Source organism: Channa argus, chromosome 15 (genome assembly GCF_033026475.1).
Source record: "Channa argus isolate prfri chromosome 15, Channa argus male v1.0, whole genome shotgun sequence".
Taxonomy (NCBI): Eukaryota; Metazoa; Chordata; class Actinopteri; order Anabantiformes; family Channidae; genus Channa; species Channa argus.
Genome location: NC_090211.1, coordinates 3,246,549 through 3,263,637, shown reverse-complemented (window position 1 = coordinate 3,263,637; position 17,089 = coordinate 3,246,549). Strand labels below are relative to the sequence as shown.

The 17,089-nt window shown below is 41.8% G+C and overlaps 1 protein-coding gene across 17 annotated transcripts in view; it reads left to right on the top strand.

Moving 5' to 3' along the window:
- Window positions 1-17,089, top strand: part of nfixb (nuclear factor I/Xb) — a 132,935-nt gene that overhangs the window by 85,715 nt on the left and 30,131 nt on the right. The gene's annotated exons all lie outside the window — the stretch shown is intronic.

The following is a 17,089-nucleotide window of genomic DNA, read 5'->3' as shown; positions in this document are numbered from 1 at the left end:
TGGCTCTGATTCTCGGAGATATGCTTAGTGTTACAGGATCTGTGATGTCAGCAAGGTTAATGTTAGTCCATGGAAAAGCCTGCTTCTTCAGCTTCTTAGGACAATTTTTTTTTTAATTTCTCTCTGGCGCAGGTCCTGAGCCGGAGAGGGGGAAAGTTTTAAGATGTAAAGCTGCTGGGATTAGGCCTGTATGAGGGGGAGGACACGGGAGAAGAAGCTGGGATGAACCCTCGCAGGGTCACGATGGCTCCGGTTGATGTTCCTTGTCACTTTTTCAATAATGAAATGTTGTGCATCCCTTAACTGTACACGCAATAGATGGATGAAGAAGGGATGAGGAGAAGATGAAGGGAAGATGAGTTGGAGATTAAAGTGAGGGATGGACGATGAGGCTGATGGTGTTTTGGTACAAGTACAAAACTGTTTTTACATTGGGAGCAGAAGATGTCAGACTTAATGTCTTCTGTGGGAGCTTTGCAGCTGTGTGAGTGTTTGGAGACAACATATCTTACATTCACTGAAGAATCTCAGTTTGGTAGGGTTTAATTGATGTTTGTGTTTATACTACAGTAAAATCTGAATGTAACAATTCACAAGCATCACACATCTGTATAATATATAATATTACAAATGAAGTTTATACTGCTTTTCAGTTTAGACTTTGATTATTTTTTTTTTCTCTTTCCTATCAACTGTTCAGTCTTCATGATTTGCTCTACCCCTGGCTCAGTCCAAGACCTCTCTCCTTCTATTTTTCAATCCATTTTACTGGTCTTCCTGTGTTTTAACGGGCTTTTATAACCCGGCTGCAGCTGCAAAAGAGAGCAAGAGAGTATGGTAGGCAAAAGGGTAGTTAGAGAGGGAGGGAAAAGGGAGGGAACGGGAATTGAATCATGAAATGAAGACCATATTTCCATACTGTGCTAAAATGTGGACTTTCCATTTTTGTAACCAGGGTTCTGGTTCCCTCTCTTTCTCCCTCGCCCTCTCTTTCAGTGAAGTGCTCTGTGCAGCTGTTCGTCAGTAGTTGTCTGTTTGTCTCTGCCCGTCCCCCTGCTGCCTCTCCCTCTCTGCCTTTAGCTCATGTAAACTTTGCTTTTCGTCATGCATTTTCCACTGCAGTGTGTCTCTGCTTTTGATTAAAGTCAAAAAAGCAGCAGATCCCGCTCTCCTTCTCTCCCAACTGTAACTAACAGAGACGCCATTTCACCCCCCCCCCCCCAACCCCCACTCTCTCCTTCATCCCCTTTTCTTCATTTCTTCATTTCTCTCTGAACTTTCCCCAGCAGTTTGTTTAGGCCACGCGGCTCTGTGAAAACTTCACCGCCAGTGTTTGTTGAGCTTTCCGGCAAGAGCATCTTGAACTGATATGGCTTCCCCCTGTGTTATGTCCACTACAAAACACCCTTCCTGTCAGTGTGATAACTGTGCAGGCTACAGTGAGGCCAAAGTGCAGTTCATGGTTCCTGCCTCAATCCCATGGTCCATCACCAGCACCAGTTGTCACTCTTTAGAGCCTCAGATTAGCACCATCCTTATGACCAGGTTCATTGTCAACCTCAGCCCCAGCACAGCTCACTTTTACTACAGTCCTCAGCACCCACTCTTTCCCACCCCTACTGCATCCTCAGCCAGACACACTACTGCAGCTGAGTGGGCCGCAAGCATCTGTTTACAGCGCTCCTTCTACAGTGTGAGAATGATGACCAGATACAGCCTACAGTAAAATAAACACGCTGCCACCTCCCTCCTGCAGGCCTGAATTAGTACACATTCTGACTGAGGAGGGTCTGATTGTGGAGGATGGCTCAAGTCTTTCCAGTGATTATCGGTGCTTCCTGTTATTGGGGTTTTACGCTCAACATGTTCATGTCCACTCATTTTTTTCTATGCTATTTTGACCAGCTCTGTTCACTTGTACATAAAATAAAGTTGCTCGTGATGCTACTAACTTTCGAAAGGACAGTGCTGCAGATCATTCTTACCTTAAGATTTCCAAATATTTTTTAGCTAAGAACTTTTTTAGGTTAGAATTGGGAATTACTGCTGTGTGAGGGTTCAGATTTGCTTAAGGGTTACGATTTGGATTAGGTTAGGATATCTGGTCGGGATTGGGTTAGCTGTGATGGCCGAGATTAAGGTAAAATGGGTAGAGAATGAATCTAGTCAATGATTGTCCTCACAACTATAGGAATTCATGGCTGTATATATATATATATATATATATATATATATATATATATATATATATATATATATATATATATATATATATATATATATATATATATATATATATATATACACACACACACACACACACACACACACACATACACACCCCCTATGTTATGGCTATAAATCGCTGTGTATTTTCTCAGTGAAGCTGACAGGAGGCAGAGTGTGCAGGCGTGGTGACAGCTGAGACAGAGAACAAACCAAAAATCAGGCTCTGGGGAGTGGGTTTGTTGTGGAGTACTGGGCTTGACTGAAGGCAGGGCTGCCTGTCACATGGTAATCCAAGGAGTACGCAGGCATTAGTGTGAGCTTTTAGTACGTAAAATATACACACAGTCCTACATCCTTGCACGCATGGTTTATACTTAAGAATATGTATGAGTCATACACACTTGTGTGCCGGGACAGTTTTGTACGTATTCATATGCACATGACCTATAGTGTGTACAGTAAATACTACAGTCACAGGTTTGTGTTTTGATATGTGCTGCACCTGCTCCCCACCTGAATCCACTCACAGTTTCCACTGGGGGCCATTAGGCTCCTCGGGGGCGTCAGGAGAACCCCTGCATACCCTCCGCCCCCACTCACTCCAACACACACATACATGCACTGCAGGCCGAATGGAAAACATCACATCATCATCTAAACCGGTTCTCTGTCTCATTTCAGCTGTCCAGCCTCCTCCTCTCTGCTATCTCTCTTTCTGTCCTCTCATGTCATCCAGATCATTCTTCTTTTCTCGTTCACGCTCAATCATCTCGCCCCCCCCCCCACTTCCCCAACAATATTTTTTTCTCTCCTTCCTGGTTCCCTCATTCTTTCTGTTTTTCATAAACTTTTGGCTGAGATCAGACCGGCGATCCCAGAGGCCTAGTATGAAACGCTAGACATTTCTGAGCCGCTGCCAAACAGATGCAGGCCTCTATGGTCGATCCCTTGACTTGAACATCTTATACATTTAACACTACAGACCCATAGGCAACAGAGCAACTGCTGCAGTAAGAGTTCACCTATTTACAGAGGGATGGCAGATTGACAGACGTTTCCATTAAAATTAATACACAATATTAGCATTTTCAGGGCTTTAATTTTTCAGAGTAATTAGCAGGAATGGATGAAACAGATTATGTGTTACCATGGCAAAGACCTTATTTTTTATGGCACCTGTGGTTATCTTCAACACACACAATATTTTGATAATGTGTATGGAGGTTTTACTTGATTGTATTTCCTCATTTTATTGCATAAAAGAACAATTTTGCACCTTTTTTTCGCAGTCTTTTCTCAAACTTAATTTCAACTCATATTTATTATACTTTGCTCTCTGCTGTTCACGTTTACTGCACGTACGTTTTTCAAACATGGTCACATTTAAAAGTGCATCTCTTGAGCAAGCTGGTGGTAATAAGGTTGAGGTCAGTGATGCTTTTTGATGAATATGTTTTGAGGGAACTGGCACCTCTTTAATCCTTTTTGCAATGTTGATTGTGATGAGAGGGAAAGGAGGGCTTTAAAGCTTTTATCTGAGTTAATAAGTTAATAGATGGATTGATAGATGGTAGGAATAAATCTCCAATTATCAGCTTGACCAAGGCCGCTTGGCCTGAGTGCAGCCATAAGCTGTCCGATCTAGGCTTATCCTGTATAGCTCGTATGTGAGGCAGCAACCTGTTTATTCTACACTGTCAGGTGACTTCACTCTCAGGCCTGTGGCAGCAGCTGTAGCCTGGGACTTGCCTGAATCATTTCCCCCAAGCGCCGTTGGTGCAGATACTGGGGAACATCTGGTAAAGGCAGGAGGCTGGCGCATTTATCAGCTCGCATGTCACACACAGGAAGGCCAGGGCACTTGTTTACTCACCTTATCTGCCAGAGAGATAAAGCTAGCTTTGACACAGATAGCAGACAACTCGTATGCATGGGCATGCTAATGCATGTGTATGTGCACAAGTCTGAAGCAGAGTGTGTGCACATGGAAACTAGCCACACAAATGCACGGCTATGCTGAGAGCCACTGACCCTTGGGCACGGTTCATCTGGGGACACAGACTGACAAATGTGGCTGGGCGGTGACTCCCAGACAGCTGGTGGTCAAAGGTTGCCTTTCTATCTGTGCCCTCATTTGGCTGATTGTTTTTCTCAGGCCTCATCTGCTGCTCTCGGTCTCTTAGCCTTCTCTGTCTGCCTCCTTCTCCTTCTCCTCCTCCTCCTCCTGTCTTTCTCTCTTTCTGTCAGCTGAAAGAATAAATCTTACGTTCATGCTCTAGGTATGCAGAGCTAGCTGTTGATTCCACAGAAATACTGACTGACGCAGACGACTTTCTGGTTTACTTCTGATGGCTCAACCATCCCGAGGGTGTATGCAGATCAACTTTTACCGAAGAACCGGTTGATGTTTAGCCAGTGTCTTTACTTCTGGGTGGGTGGGTGGGTGGGTAATACAATGTGCGTCATCCTTGATCAGGTTTGTTACCACCTTTTACTTAGTGTCCGGATTTGACTCCAACCTTTGACACCCAGTTTTAGAATGAGCAGTTTGCACAAGGATCTTGCACACATAAACAAAGAAACACAAATACTCCTCCACCAGCGTACATGTCTGCACACAAGCAGAAAAAAAAAAAAAACGACGTGCAGACTTGCTCACAAATCACACACATCATTCATTATGCCTCCACTGGCATCACCCGGGGAGGATGTGGAGTTTTACGCAGCCATTCATCGTTCCCCTAATTCATTAGTCCAAATGAGCATTTATGCAGAGCACACATTATTTTTACAGGCCTGCTTTATGTGTTTGTGTGGAGTTTTACAGCCTTCATAAAACACGTCCTCCAAGCCCCAGATAGATTTGGGAGCATTTATTTGCATAGTTCATGAACCCAAAATAAATCGTTTGCATTTTCTGTCCCAGACTGGATCAGACTGCAAGGCCTGCTGGTGTAAATAAAGAGTGTGATACAGACAACGTTGCCTTGTAATTTGAATAATATTTTGTCAACAGCATGTTAAAATGTGAGAAGAGTGATATAATGCTCATTCATATTGACATTCAGTTATAATTTGTATGCTTCTTGAATACTGTTGAATGTGATTAAAGTAGCCTCAGTTAAATCTGGCTTTCAGTGTGATACAGTGAAAATGGAAATATACAGTTTTCACTGAGCGTGCACACAAAATTAAACTTTAAGCTTTATTATGCTTAGTGTACAATTACTACCCTGCAGGGCTGGAGAACGTTCAGCAAAATCATATTGGAATGTACCACAAAGTTGTCCAAATAATCAATCCAACTAGTTGCAAATAAACAGGATTCATTATGTTGTGATTTACAGATGTGAAGAGTTTGGTTTTGTTTATTCCTAATGAGTAAAATACAGTTCATTGCTTTGGCTCAAATTTGTCATATTGTGAGACATACTAATGATGGAATCTCATATTAGAATGTACAACAACAAAACTTGCCAGAGAATTAGAGAATAAGATTTTTTTTTTTTTTTTTTTTACTTTCACAGAAGTATCTGTATCAGTCATCTGTACGTCCAGTGATACACAACAAGAATAAACAAATGGTTAATAGCGAATTTATCTTACTTAAAGCTACAATATGTAACTAAGGCTGTTGGTAAGATGAGAATCAAAATTAATCCACTCTGCTCAGTTCAGCCTTCATCTCGCTTCACTTGTCTGCTACACTCCACCACCGTCTTAAAAACCCTTCATGTTTCAGTGATGGTCAAGTTACTACAAATAAGAAGCTAATCAATCAAAAACTGATGACACTCTAAATGTTTCGAAGGAGGAGCGTTTTTTTAAGAGCTTTTAGAAGGAAAATATCTGGACATTTGCCAGTGTCGTTCAATGACTTTAACTACTGATATCACCTTAAAGTCCCATCCATCCATCATCTTAACTGCTTATCTTATTCAGGGTCATGGGAATACAGGAGCCTGTCACAGCTTTCATTGCACAAGAGACACTACGGAGGCCAAAACAGAGAGATGTATACAGACAGCCATTCACTGTACGAGTCACCAGTTAACCTAACATACATGTCTTTGGACTGTATAAGATCAACCCACAGGTAGAACATGCCGCCTGGAGCCAGCAAGTGGATTTTAACTGGGGACCGCGTTTTTTTTTTTTGAGAAGACAAAGAACCGATGATGCCTGATTCATATTTACATTTTAGTGCACTGACTGTGTTAATCTGGCCAGGAGTTTATTTTTGCTTTGTACCACTGGAAGCAACCCCATCTCCCAAAAATTACGTTCCTACGCAACTACACTGCAAACATGATTGCGTTTTTTATGGCAACAGGACGAGTTAATGATCATGTTCCAACGCAACATATTTTTTGAATGAATGAAGCGCTACATTTAGGAACGGAAAGGGAGTTGCAAGGTGGTTGGGGTAAATGTTCAAAATGCAGGACTGTCATCCCAATGAACCGGGATCAATTCCAGAATCCTATGTGTGTTTAGGAAAGAGAGTTCACTTTACACATTGTGTCAGCCCTTGGTTTTTTTCTCTTACCCTACCCAGGTGCTCTGAATGCCTAAATACTTAAATAACATTTGAACCCTGGCCTCCTGCATCCCAGCCCAATGGCCAGGATTTAGGCTTTCAGTGATGCTATTGTTATTTTAAAACATGATGATATAGTAATCTCTTACTTTAAAAGCTAGATGAACTTTTGGTACCGAGAACTTGAGGGAAACTGATGAGTGGGGTGTTAGTGATAAAATGTCTGAACGACAAAAGTTCACAAGGTCATGCTCTCTGCACCCTGCGCATTACCACACACACACACACACACACACACATGATCAGAGCATTTACACAAATTTATCTGTGAGATTTACCAGTGAGTGATACTGTGAGAATATTTCAGAATCTTTTCAGAAGAGCTGTCTCTTAGTGGCTGTGGTGTTATATGTGTGTGTGTGTGTGTTTGCTTTTCCTTGTCTCCCCCTGCAGTGCTAGGTTTGATCGTCTGCTCCCTAGCTGGTGCCCACTGTACACTGATTTCACTCCCCCCGTAGCTTCCTCTCCTCTTCTCTCCTCCTCTGCTCTGCCAACAAGTCTCTCTTTCTTTTCTATTCCTTCTTTTATGCTCCCTGCTCACGTCTTTCTTGGCGAGGCAAAACGTTCCCACAGCTCTTACAATCCCCCGTTCAAGCATCCCCCTTCTCAGTCTATCACTCTTTTCCCTTTCTTCTTTTCTCATTCACTTCTTTTTTTTACTTTTTCTGGTCTACACTCCTCTCTTCTGTCTGCTTCTCTTCCCCCTTTTGCCTCTTCTCCCTATATTCCTCCCCCCATCTTCCTTCTCAGTCTCTCTCCCCATTCCCTGGAAGTGACTGGCATCACATGACCCCCATTCCTAGTTGTGCCAAGACCCTGCCACAGACACACACATACACACTTGTGTTGTATCACAACATGGGACATAAAGGAGCACTGCATTGTGGCTCATGTCTTTCACTCAGAGATGTGAACCTCAGTGCTATACATTTTAAACTCAATTCTGTTTGCATGAAACATAATATACACATGTCATCAGTGCAGTTTAAACAAGTCTGCCAGTATAGAATGTCTGCGTGTTTTTCAGTGTGTGTTTATTAGGCATGTCATCAGTCCAGCTGTGAGCATCATGAAGCATGTTTCAGGGATTTGATCAGAAACAGGAAAAGGGAGGAGGAATAGAATTTACTTTTCTTTTTTAAACATGGAAATGCACAAACTTGAAATTGTCCAATATGAAACATGGTGTAGGCTTTGTGTTGAAACTTTGAGTAAAGACTTTTGCACCCGCAGAATTTAGACTAAAATGAAATAATCCACAGAGCTCTCAGCTCTAAAACTCCCCCAGCCCTCAACACTCTCCTTCCTTTGCTGAAGCCACAGCAGCCTTGCTCAAACCTCTCCACTGCTCTCTTTCCACCCTGTAAGAGGCAGACTTCTTTAGCATGTGTTGCTGCTTTGGGCCCCACGCTGCCAACAAGTGACATCTGCTGGCCAAATGGAGCAATGACAAGTCTCCATATGCATTTTTAGTTGAATGTGAGCAGTTGGACATCACGGTAGAGGAGGTTCAAATCAAAGACAGAAACGTGGGGAATTGGCATCATTTTCTCACAAAATAATGTCACATATTAGTGGAAAATTGTTCGTACTTTCTGTTCAGTAAACACCTCGCCATTTCAAGACCAAGCTTGGTAATAAAGAGACTTTTCACTCCATGTGTCTCCCTATTCGTCCTCCTCCCTGTCAAACTGTACATCACGGCTCATCAGCATAGGCACAGATAAAAGATAAAAGAAACAGGACAGAGGGAGGGTTGAGGGGTATACATGGGCAGACAGCCAGCCGTTCTTCCCTCATCCCTGCACCCCTCCATCCTTCTACCCCCTGCCCTCCTCTCTCTCCCATGGTTGATTCCCTTTAGGCCCTCTCTCACCCCTTCTCACCCCCCTCTCACCCCCTGGCTCCTCGGCTCTGTGTGGCGTTGGCACAGAGAGGGCGCAGGCGGCACACAGACGGCCACGCAGATGGGCAACGGGCAATGCAGGGCTGCCTCCCCACACCTGCTCGTTGCTGGCACGGGGCTCGGGCCAGGCGGCCACTCACTGCACACACATGCACACACACACACAAACGAAAAAGAAAAAACCCCACAGATGTGCATTTAACGCAGAATTATCTCTCTCGATTTATTGAACTTTCCCACATACTGTAAAGACACAGACTCACAGGGAGCATGCACATGCAAATACTCCCACGGACCATTATACATGCGGATGCACACGCATGCTTACGTGTTTTCATAAAAGAATGCCGTCTCCCTCCTACACTCTGCTGCTCAGCCTGTCAGTCACAGATGTTAACATGCTTATCTCCAACTGTGCCTCAACATGTGCTCCCCAGAAATTTTTCCACATATACACAATTGTAAATGTATATAAGACACAATCACACATCCATAGCTAACCAAGTGATGTATTTATAGTCTCACACCCACAGATTCACACTTCAGCACTACCAGCACAGAAACACATTTCACAATTAATCACATCGCCCCATGCTGTGCTGTCACATGGAGTTACATACCAGACATTCATCGAACTACAGTACAGAGATGCACTATTGTCACATTTACACTGAATGTGGAACAAAGATGGGTGTATAGACTTGAACTGATATGTTAGTGGGTCAAAGAGATGGGATGTTGCGAGCCCACTGACCTTGAACAGTTATTTTCTTGACACCAACATAGTGCTAGAGCATTTGCCAGAATTTGAAGCTGCAGGGTTAATAGGTAGGGTGTGGATATGGAAGCCAAATAAACTTCCCAGGAGAGCACCAGAAATAGCTGAAGGGAAAATCCATTCTGTGACAGAAAAAAAACCTCAAGTGTTAGTCTTTCAATATTTGAAAGCTCAGTCTTGATTTGTAAGCAGAAACTAGCTGCTTCGTTTACAGTAAATGAACCCAGAACAGAATCATTTTTTTAAGGGTGCAGGCATTTTCCATTATAAAACCCGAACATTAGACATCACGTGCCGACGCAAGTCACTGATCAGTAGATCTAGGTTTGTGGGGGACAGACCGATCCAGTCCAATCATGGCCATCTCACCCGGGCTACAATTAGCCTATCCTACCTTGTTGGTGGATGTTATTGGCAAAACTTGGAACTTTACTGGAATATCTCCAGACAACATTTAGGACAGAAAAACACACAAAACATTCCAGCATGAATAAAATATCTTTTTATTTGCTGAGTTGATTGATTTATCAAGCTCACAGTACAATGAGGGACAATATCTGATCAATTCCAAATTTATTCTGCAGCAAGACAGTGACCTGCTGTCTTTATTTTGTTCACAATAGTCTGAATCCAAACCTACTGTAGATTCTTGCAGCGGATCAGATTTATCTCCAGAGTTATTTCCACTGCTGGAATGTCTTTTTAAATGTGACCAATATGAAGATCACTGAATAAAATTTCATGTTAGAACATAAGTAAATGAAAGGGCCGTGGTTGAAAAGGATGACTCTGTGTGTACAAGCTGTAACAGCTGTTCTGGATGCCCTGTTTGCACAGCAGGAACACTGTGTAACCACAATGTTCAGCGTTACTCCCTGTTATTATCAAGTTACACTCAACTGTACATTATCTAATGAAAGAAATTCCAATGAATTATTGAGGGCACCTTTTGGTGAAAGTGGCATTCTCCTCTGAGCCTGTGTTTATTTCTCTAGACAAAAAGGTTGCCACAGGGTACCGAGGTCATTCACAGGACAGATTTACTGTGCCATCACTATTTGGCAACCGCACCAGTGTCCAATAAGAACCAGTAGCTTTAAAAAGAGGCTCAGAATGAGCTTTGCTTGTAGATTGAAGCCTAGGGTTGAAGATTGAAGCCTAGGGTGGGGGGGGTTGTCAGCGAGTGGTGAGTAGTTTTCAAAAATTGGGAAACAAATCAGCGAATGAAAATTAAGGTGGGGTAGAGGGATGTGAAGAGGATGGAGGAGGTGGTGGTAGTGGTGGTGGAGGAGTAAAAGACGGAAGAAAAAGAAAGGTTGAAATGAAGTTCAATAAAAGAGCTGAGTGAACATCTGTGTGGGATAGCCATGGGGATTAGGAGGGTTTGGAACATTTTAAGCGCATTAAAGATTAAAAAAAAGGTCAGAATGTTTAGCAACATACTGATAAACCTCTTAAGCGAAACCCAATTGGGGAAGCTGTTTGGTTTCTTTATCCAGAGGCTGGTAATTGGGGTGGGGGTTGGGGTGGGAGATGGGGATGCACAGTGCAGCCACATACACTTAAACTGACAACACACTTTTGTGCGCGCGCTTATTTATATTTCTCAGTTAGTACAGTTTAGCCGGGGCACTTTTTCAGCTTTACATCTATCTTTCATCAGCTGGAGGCCGTGCATGTGTGTTACTTGACATTTAGTATTCTGTGTACATGCATGTGCATTGAAATCCAATCAGTGCTGCCCCCTGTCACGTCAGCGCTAGAGATGTACAGACACAGTGCCACAGCTGGATTCCCACCTTAACCCAGAGCCAGAAAAGTCACTGCTGGTACCAAGACTAATACCAAAAAACACCTTTCTTCATTTCTTCATTTCCTACAGTGCAGCTTCATAGCATAGTTAGCCTCCACCCAGAAAGGAGTAATAAGACTCCTGCTAATTCCAAAGTTTCTTTTAATGTTGTTCATTCTTAGACATTGTTACCAGTCCCCTAGCTAGATTTGTTTTAGTGTTAACGAGGGAATGAGCAGGGAAATTTGGAACTTCAGGAATACTATGTGCAGCCACTAAAGCTACTTTAAACTAAGCTTAACCAGCCTATGGTTAGTTCGACAGGAAGCTCTTTCAGGGTTGCTTGCTTTGACCAAATGTCAGGTTTTTTGTTTCTGCATGTATTACATACAAAATGAGGGGCTGTGCAGGATTGTGAGACATTTAAATACACCTGGATGAAGTAGGATGAATACTTAAAGTAAAGTAAGACACAGTAAATGAATGTAAATCCTTTTTAATAATAAATAATTTATTGTAGTTTTTAAGAAACTTGCAACAATACTAGCTACAAAATACATGTGCTTTTTCATACTGAGAGATATTAAGAATCTGTGGACATGCAGAAGCACTAGCTATTGCATCCTATCCATCATCCCTGCTTCCTCAAAGTAGTAGCGGTAGTAGTAATAATGATAATAAAAATAATGATAATGAAGATGATGATAATGATCAGAGACAGGTATAGCAATTGTGACAATGCCACAATAGCAAGACTAATTGCAGATCGTGGTTAGTCTCATTTTTCTATTGTAAGTTGGTTTGGTTCAAGATAAAATTCCAGTTTGTCCAATGAAGAGCCAAACTGTGCTGCTAAAATTACCTTAAACACTAACAGCAGTAGCACCAGCTAGTCACACCGACATACTAATGAATGAGGCACATACAAGAGTTTGATCCATTCCTTACACTTCTGCTTCTGTGTTTTTGGTGTTGGACATAACTAACCATAGTCTTTAAATGCATCACTGTTACTGGATGACAGTCTCACTTTAGTGTGTGGTGAAATTTAAAGCTTGACAGGCCTTCTGTGCTTAGTTATCACTGCTGGGTTAACAGCTATCTGGTTCAAAAAAAATGTAAAAGCATTAATGAACAAGGAGGATCCTTCCAAAGCTCTGCTGCTGAGGTGGGGGTTGTTGTAAAGTAGTCCCATCTTTAAATGTATAAACACTTAGCATCAATATAGCATTCAGTCATTACATTTTAATGAGAAGAGATTTAAATAGAAGAAGTCAAGTCAAGTCAAGTCGAGCTTTATTGTCAGAATGACTTGTTCGTGAAAATTCCCCAGTGTAATTGACTTCCCTCCTTTCAAACGTCAGGAAGTGTTACAGCCAGCGCTGGTATATTTCATCTCCAGCACTGGACTGGTGATGTTGATTTTACAGTTTGTCATCAGCCTGAAAACCTTTCACTTAGTGCACATTAGATTACAGAGGGCCTGTTTGCTCATGTGTGCATGTGATGACCAAACAAACACTCCAAGCTGTTTGGTAAATTAGCGAGAAGTGTGCATCGTGCACTTGTATATGAATATGCACACGGTAAATGAGTCCATTAGGACTGGCAGTGGCTGCATGTGTACTAAGTGAGGGGGCATGTGTATGTAATTTTACATTCAAGTGTCTCTAAATGATTTGCACTCTGTGTGTATGTGCAGTGCATTTTTCTTTTTGTGGGTTGTTAGCTTCTGTCCACGTCTAGTGTGATGAACTTCATTTTTGTGCACACACTCCAGTGTAACTATATCATCAATGACTGTATATTGACCAACCAAATGAACTCACGTTTTCTCTGTCTGTCTGTACGTGCATGCGTGATTAGAGTGATACCATATTTTATAGCCTGTGTGTGTGTCTGTGCTGTATTATCTCTGGTGGGGTGTGTTCAGGGGGCCTTGGGGCAACTGTGCGCAGGAGATAAGGGTGATTCATCTGTGTTTAAACGTGTCTTTGTGTGTGTGTGTGTGTGTGTGTGTGTGTGTGTGTGTGTGTGTGTGTGTGTGTGTGTGTAAGAGCATGTTTGTGCTTTGGAGGCATGTCTATCCGTGCTCGGTGTCTGCATATGCAAACATTTGAACCAAGATGTTAATAAATGTGGTTACATATACCCAGCCAGTGTCCCAGCTGTGTGTTTAAATGTGTGTGTGTGTGTGTGTTAGATGTGGGTATGCACACAGGGGTCTGTGAGGATGAGTGGCCTGCTGGCAGAGATTTCTCGCTGCTGGTGGTCTTCGGAGCATCAGCAGGAGCACAGGAATAATAGTAATAATACACAGCCTCTCTCTATTGTTCAATGAGAGTAGAGCATCTCTCAGCCCTTTGATACATCTCCCCTGCTCATATTAGTTGTGTACAGGCACCTTTGGGTACCTATTGTGCACACAAAATATTTACATGAATGCTTGTAACCATGCCAAATATTATACACAAAGAAACCTCTTCATATGAAAATATACACATTTTCATGTAGAAATCAAAGTTATCTCATGAACAACATATGCAAGCAGACATACACATGTATTTGTAGCCTTTGTTCTTCTCATGTTTGACTTTACTGATATAAGAAAACATAGGAATGGCACAACATTTTCCTGCACATAAACCAAACGAACAAATATCTAAAAAACGATTACAATTAAATAAAACGAGGTGGTGAAAAAAATAAATACGAATCACAATGTCTATCCGAATGGCATCAATTTAAAAAAAACCTCTAAAATTAAACAAGTTGAAAGTGATATTTCCCCACTAGTCAAAAAAGTCCTAAGAAAAAATGTAATGTAAAGAGATCAAAATAAATATGTATTCAGAAATATTTTGTTAAACCTACTAAATATTAACAGGCAACTTTCACCAACTTTCGTGATTATGCAGGAACATTACACCTCATACAAAACAGGTTTAATACTGATTTAGATTTTTACAAAAGCATTAATGGGAAATATTTATTGTTTATTTATTTTAGTACCAAGGAACCTCCTAAAATGAATTGATAATTAGAACTATAAATATGTTCAGTGTACACATTTCTGTATGGTGTAACTGGCCAGATGTGCCATCCTAAAATTTTAGGATTTTCTGGACAAAGAACAAAAAGAAAGTCCGGCATAATGAAATTTAAATGGAAGACGAGGTGCAATAAAAAGAGGATGATTGGCTTAAACCCTTCATCCTTATCCTCAGTCAAAGGATGGATGGCAAAGTTTCATGCAGGAATGGGAACCCATTTTTCATTCTTCAAGAGGGTGTAATTTTCCTGCTGTGGAGAAACACCTGCAGTCACTCAGTGAGAGCCTCTCAGGAACTTTAACACCACCTGTAGCCCATTTCATTCACTCTTTAGTAATGCTCGCTTGTTAGCAACCATGGTAGCGAGCAGGCATTTCTTCGCTCTCCAGAATTTCTCCAGAATATTATGATACCACTTACCTTCACCACAAAGCATAGTGGTCTTATAATTCAAGCGCAATTAAAGGCGCATTCTAAAGTGTGTCCTGTCCACAAGACAACACTGCTTCTTCTTCTGAGATCCTGATGTAGTTTAAATCTTTAAGGCTTTGTTCATCACTGGCACTCTGGGATGATCCTGGATTCCCCCTCAGAAAGAGTCCATCAAACCCCTCCTGTAGCTAGAAGGGCTTAGCAGGTTTTGGGGGCTGTGGCAGTGCTAAATGCATTAATATTGTTTGGTAGGGGCCCAGATATTTCTGTGCTTTGCCTCATCTGACAGCATACCTCTGCTGCCATTCAGTTGTGAGTTGTAATAAATGAAGAAAAAAAGAGAGTTTGGCAAAGTCTGGACGTACTCGTTAAAGCAGGTTTAAACTAAATGTTAAAAAACTAAATTATTATTGATTTTATTGCCAATATGTAAGCCATAATACACTAAAAACTATTATTATTAAAAAGCTTGTGTGTGCTGCACCAAGTGACCAAAAATCATTACAGGTTTAAAGGAACCCCCTCCTACGTTGATACCTATTGTAAATAAATTCACCTCGAAAGATGATTCAGGGGAAGAAAATAAGAAAGATAATATTTTTGTTTTGTATTGGTTCATTTTGGGCTTACAAGTTAAAAAAATCTTTTGTTTTAGAGGGGAAGACAAACAAAGACCTTTCTTTTCTTACAAATCTGTGCGGAGCTGTATCGCTCCACTTCTCAGGTATTGCATGGTCATGTCCTATTTTTATCCAATTAAAAAAAAGTTTGGTAGGGATGAGTCAAGTATAATACCTCTAAAAACTTTTACTTATTGGTTTCTTCTCACATTTAGCCAAGAATAGGAAAAAATCTGAAAATGTACTTAATAATGTTACTAAAGTGGATTTAACACCTTAAAACGCAGAACTCCTGATATAGTAAAAAGTCAACCTCATTATAGTGTAGCCCAGCAGCCGCCGGTCCGGTTGGTGCCAAGAAATACTTAAACAAAACAACACATTGAGCCCATGCCAGTAGGCTATATTATTGTCTTCATTTGAACTAATTGCGAGGCAAACGGCAACACATACGCACACACACGCTTTAACAACCACTCGTCATTAGGGACTTTAACTGTGGTGTGCCATCTCTGTTGTCATGACAACCGGGCACTGAATTTTTGCTTAGAAGCTGTCACATAGTGTTAGGGAGATTTTTCTGAGGCATACAGGTCTAAAAGGTTTTAACAGTTGGTGCTCGTGGTCAAATGCATGATGGGGATTGTTGGGGTGAAAACAAAGTCCTCAGGCTTCATTTATTCGGATTTCTTTGTATAGGATCACCCCATTTGTTTTAAATGAGGGCTCTTTTTCATGTTTTAGACCCTAGACATACTGAGCTAGCCTGACATTTGTCATACACCCCTGATAAGGCCATAATACTGAGGGCAACACTTGCAGGATTAGAGACAAACCTGGTCATTTTATCTTCACTCTATAAGTATTACATATCCTCTGGAGGTCTTTTTATCTTTAAGACCAATGGGTCTGCGTGTAAGTGAATGTACTTTGCAAGCGTGTGCTTCTGTTTGTGTGTGTATGTGGGTGTGGGTGTGCCGTCAGCTAGCAGGAATGCATGGGTACCGCCAAAGCTAAAATGGCTGCCAAGCACTAAGATGGCTGCCAGGATTCCACAGAGTGACAGCACAAGAGAGAAAGAGGAGCTAGAGACAGGACGATTGTGAGAGGAACTGAGGGGAAAAAAGACATGAAGATAGACTCTCTCCCACACAATGAGTGTTGCAGGAGAAAAGAAACTCTGTCCCTGTGTGTTTCTTTTCGATGCAGAGCGATAAGGTGATTTTTGTCTGTGTCTTTTTGTTTTCTTCATTTTGGCAATGGACAAGCAGGGTGAATAGTGCAGCACTTTGCTGGCATGTAGTACACCCATGCCAACGAAGATTAGGATGCTGATTTGGGACTGTAAGTTGTTGAGAACAGGGAGCTCAGTAGTGGCTTCAAGGGGGCCACGTTGTGGCTAGAATAACTTGGCCCAGGGCGGCCTTAAAGCTTCAGCCCTGTGGGGTAAATAGGCCTGAATGGTATATATGATACAACTATAAAATGTTACAAGGCTGCATTACTCATGTGAAGAAGAATGGCAGACAGCAAGCCAAACAAAAGTAACTGTAGCCCCTGTAGATGGAAAAGGTAAACACACACGTGATGCAATCCAAACAATGCCCACAACCCCAAAATGTACATTTTACAAGCACCCTTCAACCTACAAGTCAACACTGGGGTAGCTCATGTTTCTT